Genomic DNA, 10309 nt, shown 5'->3' with positions numbered 1-10309 from the left:
GACAGATGCTGTGACTTTCCACTGAGCAAGGCAGCCACTGCCAACCCCCTGAGCAGGAGTGATGGAGGCAGGAAAAGAACTTGGATCTTTCTCTCTCCCACCCTTCAAGTCTCCTGCTGCCCTCTCCATTGGCCAGACCCCATGAGAATCCAGAGAGCAAAGGGACCTGCATGAAACAGTCTATAGAGGTCGGCTTCCTGAGGGCCCAGGACAGAATAGAAAATGGGAGAAAGATCTAGTGGGATAGAAAATTAGCTGGTGCATTCACCTTCTATAAAATGAAAAAGATATTGCTGCGATTTATGTCAGAGAGTGTTCTGCCTATTTTTTCCTCTAAGAGTTTCATAGTGTAAGGTCTCACATTTAGGTCTTTAATCCATTTTGAGTTTATTTTTGTGTATGGTGTTAAAGAGTGTTTTAATTTCATTCTTTTACATGTAGCTGTCCAGTTTTTCCAGCACCATTTATTGAAGAGACTGTCTTTCCTCCGTTGTATTGTCGTGCCTCCTTTGTCGTAGATTAATTGACCATAGTGCATAGGTGTATTTCTGGGCTTTCCATCCTGTTTCATTGATCTATATTTCTATTTTTGTGCCAGTACCATACTGTTTTGATGACTATAGCTTGTTAACCAGTACTTTTGTCTGCCTACCAAACACTGTGTTAAGTGCGTGGAGTATTTCAAAAGTAAAAGATAATGTCTGTGCCCTCAAGGAGCTTAAGTCTTAGAAACAGAGTTTGATACGGCACCAATATGTAGCTAAAATGATAAACTCTAAATGTTAAAATGTTAAGTGCAGGCTCTGGTGTTAGTGTGTAAATTTGGATAAGTAACTTAAAACATTTAGGTATCAACTTTCTTGTCTAGAAAAATAAGAACATAAACAGTACCTTTTTCATTGGCCTATGCTGAGGATTAAATAAGCTGATTCATGTAAAGCATTTAGAACAGTGCTTGACATATTTTAAGACAATAATGTTGGCTATTATTATTATTATCTGCCAAGTGTGATATAGAAGGTGTGAGCAAAGCCTTAGAACTATTCCCAGAGGAGAGAGCATGACCTTGGAGGGGCTGGATTAGACATCTTTAAGGTCTATTCTAGGTCCTGAGGTTTCATGGCAGTTCCTCAAGGTCACACTATAGATATAGGCAGTGTCATAAATACTGCAAGTTTCCGATGTGCATTTAACCACCTGACCAGGATTCTTCCCTTCTCTGAGTCTATAGACTGCGCAAAGAAACTCTCCTCAGGATGGTCATAAATGAAATATTGCATCAGCTATTTAGATGTCTTAAAAAGCGTATATTAAGGATGATGGTACTGATGGTACTTACTGGCACTTGAGCCCAAAGCAGTAAGGCATTTTATAAATCAGCCAACATCCCTTGTACTCCTGGATCTAAATTGTGAGTTCTTGGGCTATATATCACAGATGTGTTTTTGTCATCTATGCTTTTCTCCTTGGAATGCAATTTATTATTTTTATCAATATTAATGTAGTTGCTATTATTTTTTTAGATGAAGTGTATGTGTCTATCCATATCTGGCTTGAACAAATTTCTTTTTGGATCAGTTAGAAGCATGCTGTTGTCTTTTTCTTTCTCTGCAAAAATGTTCAAATGTTTATTGCTTAGGGTTTTGTTTTTAAGCCAAGTATCACTAAGTAGTTTTTTAAATTTGATTCTATACTTTGATGAAAAGTAATAGCTAGTCAATAAAACACCAGGAATTATCCTTTTGCAAGAGAGAAATAAGCTTCTAACTAAAATGGCAGAGTAAGAAACCACCCCCTCCTTCCTCTCCCTTTACAGAAGCTGGAGTGTTCTGAAGGTTTGGTTTCCTCCTGTGGTTTTGCCATGCACACTGTGGTAAGAAAGCATAGATAGTGTCTCTTTCCCATGCCATGGTTTGCTTTATTAAGTGACAGTGATATATTTTTAAAATATTAAAGTCTAAAAGGAAGCTCAGAAAATGCTGAAAGAAAATCCTGCCTTTTATAAATGAGAATATGTGAAAATTCAACTTGGTAACTTAGTTTGGCTGGCTTTTAAATTTTTTCTCTGTTGCTAAGGTTGCTGAATGGTGGGTATAAAAATGAGCTTAAAGCAAGTTCTTAGGACATGCTTTTGCCCAACAGTAGTCACAGCGTTTATAAGCGGCAACCTGTCCATATGGAAGAGAGAAAAGCTAGAAGTGAAAATTACATCATCCCTTCCACATTAGACAAGTTAATTAGTTGGTCCATAATCACAGACTCTGCTCCAGATAAAAAGAACAGCTTTTCTTCTTTTGAATGGGAAAGGCACAAAAGGTGTAATACCTGCGTAATTCATTAACAGTAAGAATGTTTTGGAAGAAGAAATTCTGAATTTAGATTATCCTGAACTTCCACTTATAATAGCTAAGGTGGTGGTGAGACCTTTGCAGTTTCCCCAAACAAATTTAAAGTGTGAGAATTTCTTTTCTGCCTGTCAGAAGCAATCTAAGTCATTTGGAAGCTTTATGAGGTTTCTTTTTTTGTTTTTTGTTTGCTTGTTTTAAGATATTAGAACACTAGTGTACTGAATAAGCTGTGGAGCCTTGTAATTGAAGAAATAGTTAATAATGTCAGATCCAAACAACAACAACAACAACTAGATAGTGGGAAGAACAACCTGTAACAGAAAGGTGACAAACTAATATCATATGAAACAGAATTCTTAGAACAGATGGACTAAGAATTTAAAATAAGTTTAATTGAAATACTCAGAGATAGTGGGAAGCAGCCGCATAGCACAGGGAAATCAGCTTGGTGCTTTGTGACCACCTAGAGGGGTGTGGTAGGGAGGGTGGGAGGGAAACAGAAGAGTGAGGGGATACGGGGATATATGTATAACGATAGCTCATTCACTTTGTTATAAAGCAGAAACTAACACGCTGTTGTAATGCAATTATACTCCAATAAAGATGTTAAAAAAAAGTTATAAAAAAAAAAAGTTATTACAAAAAAATAAATAAATAAAAGAAATACTAAGAGATGAAAAAGATGTTAATAAAATGTTGGAGAAGTCATAAAAAAGAACCAAATGAAAACAGTAAATATGAAAAATATAATAGTTGAAATAAAGAACAGAATAAATAAGATAAATAATCCAAATGATGCAGGTGAAGAAATAATCTGTTTGCCCGAAGATCAGACTGAACACTCTCAGAAGGTAACAGAAAGAAATAAAAAGAGAAATTACAACAATAAACTATGGGGTTTGAAGACAAGAAATAAAAGTGCTAATATGCAGTTAATAATATTATTAATATTAATATACAGAAGAAAGATGCTGGTGGTCATAGTGGGGGACAAAGGGAAGATATATTTGAAGAAATAAAGAATATTTACTTATCCCAGAGTTAAAAAAATGACAGACCTCTTATTTGAAGGTAAACCATCTGTATCTCAGTTTACCCACCAATAAAATGAGGATAGTAGAATGTTTCTTACTATCTTAAAAAACTAATATGAGGATTAAGTGAATTAACATATGTTTAAAGCCCTTAGAATAGTGCCTTGTACATAACTGCTATTTTAGTATTAGCTATTATTATTACCTAGCTTTATTGTAATTAAATTCTAGAACATCGAAGACCAAGGGAAAATGCTTCCAAAGAGAATAAGCATATCACCTAACAAGGAAAAATGTTTACATTGATATCAGACTTCTTAACACCATAATTACATGGTAGAAACAAGAGCATTATATCCAGTCAGGCCTCAAAATATTGACCAGATGGAAACCCACTTTGAAAAACTCTTGGAGAATGTACTAAAATAAAAAGATACGTAAAAGCACAAGGGTGCTACAAGAGATACATGAAGTAATGGTGGCCAAAAACCTAGGGGATATCTTGGTTATATTAAAAAGCTCAGATTGAGGAAAATAAATTCTAAATACCATCAATGTTGTGTTGGAGGTGGGAGGCAGGGAGGAAGACCAAAATGATGTGAAACCTGCAAGATACTAGTATTTTATATTTAAGAAACTAATAAAGGAAATGTAAGGGGAAAACCCATAAATATAGATCTTAGATTAGTTTCCACCATCGTGAGAATAAAATAGCCAGTAAGGATTTTCATGTGTTTCTGGAAGGACTGATGCAGCTATTCTGGGAAGCACCCTGGTAGTTATTCATCAAATTATATATGCATATAAACTATGGCCCAGCACTTTCATTCCTGGTTCTGCACCACAGAGAAATTACTACAGGAGTCCATTTGGGGACAAGTAGGAGGATGCAGTTGGGGTATCATAGACCAACGCTGGATGATGGATGAGTTAAGCAGAGTGACAGCAAAAGCCACTCCAGCAGCAGTGCTGGCAGCCCTGAAACCAGTGCACAGTCGGGTAGTGACTTTATTGAAATGCCATGTGGCATACACAACCTGTGGCAGGACCCTTCATGAGTGCCCTACTAGGTAAAGTTTGAACCCCTAGAAGTGGCGACATAGATGGAGAGAGGAAGTCACCAATGGCCATGAACAGGATACTGACAAGACATGACGTCAGCCTGTGCTTGAGTTGGGGCCATATGGTTGCAGTGAGCAATGTGTTTTTGTGGACTTTGGGCATCACACGCTTCTCAGTCTTACGTTGCTAATCGTGGATCCACAAAAGAACAAGAACAGGGAAACTGAGGGGAAAAAGACTGGTTTCATCACTAGATGGATTAAGGCAACTGCTCAAACTTGAACTATGAGAAGGGCTCTTAAATATGTATTGACGTTTTCAAAGGGATCTAGGGTGAAGCAACACCCGTGGTTCAAACGACCTTTTTCTGCACATTTTCAAACTGTTACACCTAGTAAAATAGCAATTCCAAAATCTTGCAATACTGGGGAATCAATAATTTTATTGGTATAAAGCTTATCTATCACCTAGTATAAGACCTAGTCTAGTGGTGAATTGCCTGACTCTGGGAACAGATTATGTGTTCAAAGCCCAGCTCTATTGTGTACTATTTTAATGAAATAATATATGGAAAGGACCTGGTACTTACTAACTGTCAAAACAAATGTTTTCCTTATTTCCTTCTATTTCATCATTAATCTGATTGAAGAGGTAAATTTTCATTTATGTGATTCATAAATCACATTTTATGACTGTGTCCAAATTGGGTAGAGTTAAAGTGTTGGAGTCATCTGATTCTCACTGCTGTTTGGGTTCAACTTAAGACCTAGATTAGTCTCTTGAGAAGAATTAGGTTGGTTAAACAGAATTTTGGATTTTATGTTGGATCAGATCTATGGATCAGATCTTTGGTCTATTATTCCATAGCGGGCTCTGAAATTCTTGGTTAATGAAAAGGTATGCAAGTTACAAATAGCCATTTATGATGTGACATAAATTTGTACCATTATCCTTATATATTAATTTATGATGCTAGAGTGTATTAATTATAAAAATTATTATTGTCATTTATAACTTCTAAATATGTATTTTTAGGCAAAATTAAGTACTTTTCTACTCTATAATTTTTAATACCTTCAAGTTTCAAGTTTAACTACACCCTTTTTGACATTAGGGCTTGGAATATCATAGTTTATGATATGTACAGTGATGTTTATTGCATATTTGCTCTTTTCTCTAGCTTCAAAGGGATATAATTGATATTGCCAATTTAGCATGATAAACGACTTAGAAATTCAGAATGAGAAAAATGCTAGAAATAATAATTATATTTGTCAAAGCATATGTAAACATTAATAAAATTTATAATGATTTGGGTGCTTAGACTTGATTTTAGATTTTTCTAATAGTAGTGGGAGACCAGACTGCTTTCAGATTGTATGTGTCATATATACAAAGAATGGAGGTAGGGAATCTATCCTCTTTTTTTTTTAATTTCAATTTTGTGCATGTGTGTGAAAAAAAGGAAGATATATTTAGAAAGGAAAAGAGAGAAGAGTGGTTCTAAGTTACTTTCAGTTTAGTTGATTATTTAAAAATTTGGAAAAATGTAAATAAGACCCATAATATTCTCAAAGATAAGAAAGAAGGCAGGGAAAACCAACCAGAGATTTGGTTCTGTCATAATTATGATGTGAAATTAAAATTCCATTTCTGCTGGGAAGTTTTCCCTGGTCCTCAGCTGGAAGTCATTTCTTCCCCTTTTGACTTTCCAGTGCATCTCCTAAAGCACTTAAGGCCTTGTCTGGTAGTGATTTGTGGACACTCTCCAGGGTCTTCTGATATTATAAGATTATAAACTAATTGAATAGAGGATTTATATCTGATTCTGCTTCAAGGTGGAAGGCAGTGGCCTCTAATGGAAGAGCATGGCATTTAGAGTCGGCAAGAACCCAGTGTCAAGCCAAGCTCTTCTACTTTCTGTCTGACTACACATTAATTTTTCTGTGCTTTGATTTCCTCATATATAAAATGATGATAATAATACTTAGTTTATAGCATTTGGGAAAGATTTTATAAAATAATTCCTGCCCTGCTCCTGTTCCTTGCATATATTCAATAAATGTTAGCTCTCTTATTTCATGTCTCTGATAAGCATTCCTTTCTTCCATGTAGGAGGCCTTCCTATGAACAAGGAATGAATCAGGCATTTTGCAACTGCATCTCTCACTATTGGAAAGGCCATGTAACCATTACGTCTGACAAGTATGGCTTGTTGGATGTGATCATTAAGCGCTTTTATTCCCCACCATGCTCCCACACTGTTATTTTAATTTGTTCAATAGGGCCAGTATTTCCCCTTTTCTTGGATAAAATTTTGGCGAAGCCCCATGACTCTTCTGATTACTTTCAGATAGTCAAGTTCTCTGGCCAGTAATATATAGGTCTCATTTCATGTGATAATTAAAACTTCAAACTTCATTTGAGTTCCTGCTCCTCTTTTCAGCTCACTTCTGTTGCCTGTTAGCCATGGCCTAATGGGTCGGTGGAGGAGGAGCTGATTGGCCTCTTCCACTGACTTATGCTTCTAACTCAAAGAGGCAAGAAAGTTATTATTTGGCTAATACTGTCACAAGTTGGTACCAGAGTCTCAGATTATTGCTGTTATTTTGTTATATTTATTTTCTAAGATGGAATTTTAACTCTTAGAACAGTTTTAATGAATACGTCAGGGACCATTCCAACCTAGGCCCTCCCCATTGCTGGAGATTTTCTAACTGCATTCCCTTTGATGTGAATGAGATACTTTCTCTGGCTGAATATGAGGTTCTCATTGGCCTTGGGTTATTGATGGGCCTTTCACACTTTCATTCAAATAATATATCTTGAGCCACTACTCTGTGTCAGATAGTCTTCTAAGTAGATCATTTAGTGAACGAAGATTTCTACCTTGGGAGCATGTATTTTAAAGGAGAAGACAGAAAAACAATAGACATAATAAGTAAATAACACAGCATGTTAGAATGTGACATATACTATAGAAACAAGAGCAGGTTAAAGGGGATCAGTAGTGCTTGGGTGGGGCTAAATTGTAATTTTAAATAAGGTGATCACTTCAGGTCTTATTGACAAAGTTGATTACAACTCTTCCCTTTCAGGTATGCTCACCCCTTTGCAATGTGACTTTGCTGCTTCAGGAGTAGAATCTCTCTCTCCATCTTTTGAGTAGAGGCTTGGCCATGTGATTTGCTTTGGCTAACAGGCATTAACAATTGTGAAAAAGGCAAAGGCTTGAAAATGCTTGTGCATTGGGGTTTGCCCTCTCTTTCTGCTAGGGAATCCTTTACCACCAAGTGAAGAAGCCTAGTTTTGCCTGCTGGAGGATGAGAGCCCAAGGGGAGACAGAGCTCTCAGCTTTCCAAACCATTTTAGCTAAGGTCCCAACTGAGGCTGAAGACCATCCATCTGAGGTCATTCTAGATCCAGCTCCAGCTGAGCTGGCATAGACAAGAAGATTATAGTAGCCAACCCACATAATCATGATCATTAACAAACTGCAATAGCTTTAAACTACTGAAATTTGTGGTTGGCAATACCTTACTGATACAATGATGTTTTAACAAAAATGAAAGGCATCCTTCAAGTTGGAGGTGGGTTAGCTTTCTCTGAGTACCTAGATTTGTGGATGGGGTTGGCTACTTGATAATTTCCAGGTTCTGTTAAGAAGAAGGAAGGTGTGAATTATGCTTGGTTGGTAAGAGTACCCACTGCTGTAGATCCCAAACAGCTACAGGAGAGGAGAATTAAACTCAGTCTGGGTGGTGGAGAGGGATAAGGAAATGAATCTATGTGGGAGTAACACTTAAAATGTAGGTTGGAATTCTAAATAACAGATGGCCAAGACATCTGGGAAGAAAAGGGCAATGAATCCTTACAACAGAAGTGGACAGCTTAGGCAAGGCACAGTGATCTGTGGATCATGGACTTTGGGGGAAATGCAAGTAAGTTGTCTTGTCTGAAGTAGAATTGTGCCCAGATATTTACAACATTATCTGAAGGAATTCATCAGCTTCATCTCTGGTACAAAGAAATATCCAGGAACAGGAATATTGAACTTCAAGTATGATAGCACTTCCAAGAGATTTTCTTGGAAATTAGTTGCCCAGGGAAGGTCCAGGCAAAGGCACTTGTGTGTATCAGCTTACAAGGAATATCTGATACGATATTCCCATGCAGAACTAGAACAATTTCCATTGAACCATTTCTTTAAGAAGGAATATAATGGTGAAAAACTTCAGAACTCTGGGCCCAGACTGAAAGATTTTGAATCCCAATCCTGCTACTTCTTAGCTGCTTGACTTTGGTCAGTTTATGTAAACTTTCTGGTCCTCAGTTTCTTTTTCTGTGAAATGGACATAACACACTTCCTTCCTGTTCCCCACTGCCATCCACTGCCTTATTTCCAGAGTCTAAAGTGTAATATTTCATGACCTGCTAGTGCCTAGCTGCTTGACTTGGATGCATATACTCCTTTTTACCTTTCTTATATGTAGGATGTCAGCATTCATGGGATTGCATGTCTGTTCTTGCTCTGCATAATCATACAGAGAGATTTCCTTCCCTGCAACCTGAGGATTACATTTAAAAATTGAATTGATAGCTACTGCTCTGAAAGCCATTTCCCTCATCTGTTCCTGCCTTCCAGGTTTAGAGAATTCAAATACGCATTTAACCTATTTTTAATTGGTTGAGTTGCATTCTCTAAAAAGATATGCTCAAATCCTAATCCCTGGTACCTGCAGATGTGCCCTCACTTGGAAATAGGGTCTTTGCAGTTGTAGTCAAGTTAAGATGAGGCCATCCTAGATTAGGCCGGGCCCTAAATGCAATGACCAGTGTTCTTAAAAGAGAGGGAGATTTGGAGACATACAGACACGCTCAGAAGAAAGAAGGCCATGTGATGACAGAGGCAAAGATTGGAGTGACGCAAGGATTTCTATGTCACTCTGCTGTGGTTGTTGCAAAAGCTATTATCAATATTCCCATCAGGAAGAAATGGATCTAAGCAAGAAATTCAGTGTTTAAATACAGAAATGAAGACCGTCGGCAAGGAATAACTTTTTTCCCTTTATATCTTACAGCTAAAACATAGCTTTTCTGCTGCCAACATTGATGTTTATCATTATCTTTTTCTTTTTTTTTTTCGGTTACAGATTTAATGAAGTCCGAAAGGCATGCGCGATCGTGTTCAGACGTAGGGAGGCCCCGCCAGGCTCGCTCTCTGCACCTCGATAGAAACGATGTGGATGTGGTGTCCAGGTACCATGGCCAGGCCCAGCACACGGGGTTCCCCGGCAGAGAAGGAATCCGACGGCTTGAGGAACTCCTGCGCCGAACCCAGGATAACATTGCAGTCGCGGTTGGTGCAGAGGAAGCAACCGACCAGTGTCCGCCCATCTGTCATGCGAATGCGCATAGTCTTGTTGAGCAGCGCCTCCAGCTGCTGCCTAGCGCGCATAGCCGGCGAGTCCTCGCGCTCCCCATCTGAGTCCCCTGCGCTGGAGCTGCTTTGACGCCGGCTGCAACAGCCATTGTCCTCTCGTAGCAGCATGGTTGGTCCAGCTGCGGCCATTTGTTCCCGGGCCTCCTCCAGGCCTTTCAACTTCCTAAGAACCTTTCGGGTCCGGTGGTCTGAGATCTCGCGAGCGTATCATTATCTTTTTCTTAAATTTAAATGATATGAGATCTCGCAAGCAAAAACAATTCTCTTAATGTTCCTTTCACTGTATCAGATTAGTTGTGTTGGATGAGAATAATAATGATAGCCAGATCGTCATAAGATGCCTTTATCAAGTTTTGTTTTGTTTTGTTTTGTTTTCAGCAGACTTAATGAAGCAAATCAAGATTTACCAGTCCCCCGGACAC

The 10309-nt window shown here is 38.0% G+C and overlaps 1 pseudogene; it reads right to left on the bottom strand.

Moving 5' to 3' along the window:
- Positions 1–9632: 9632 nt before the first annotated feature.
- Positions 9633–10086, bottom strand: LOC137765776 (N-alpha-acetyltransferase 38, NatC auxiliary subunit pseudogene; annotated as a pseudogene).
- Positions 10087–10309: the final 223 nt, after the last annotated feature.

This window comes from Eschrichtius robustus, chromosome 6 (genome assembly GCF_028021215.1).
Source record: "Eschrichtius robustus isolate mEscRob2 chromosome 6, mEscRob2.pri, whole genome shotgun sequence".
In the NCBI taxonomy this organism is placed as follows: domain Eukaryota; kingdom Metazoa; phylum Chordata; class Mammalia; order Artiodactyla; family Eschrichtiidae; genus Eschrichtius; species Eschrichtius robustus.
Note: the sequence above shows the minus strand (reverse complement) of the source record. Positions and strands in the feature narration are given on the sequence as shown.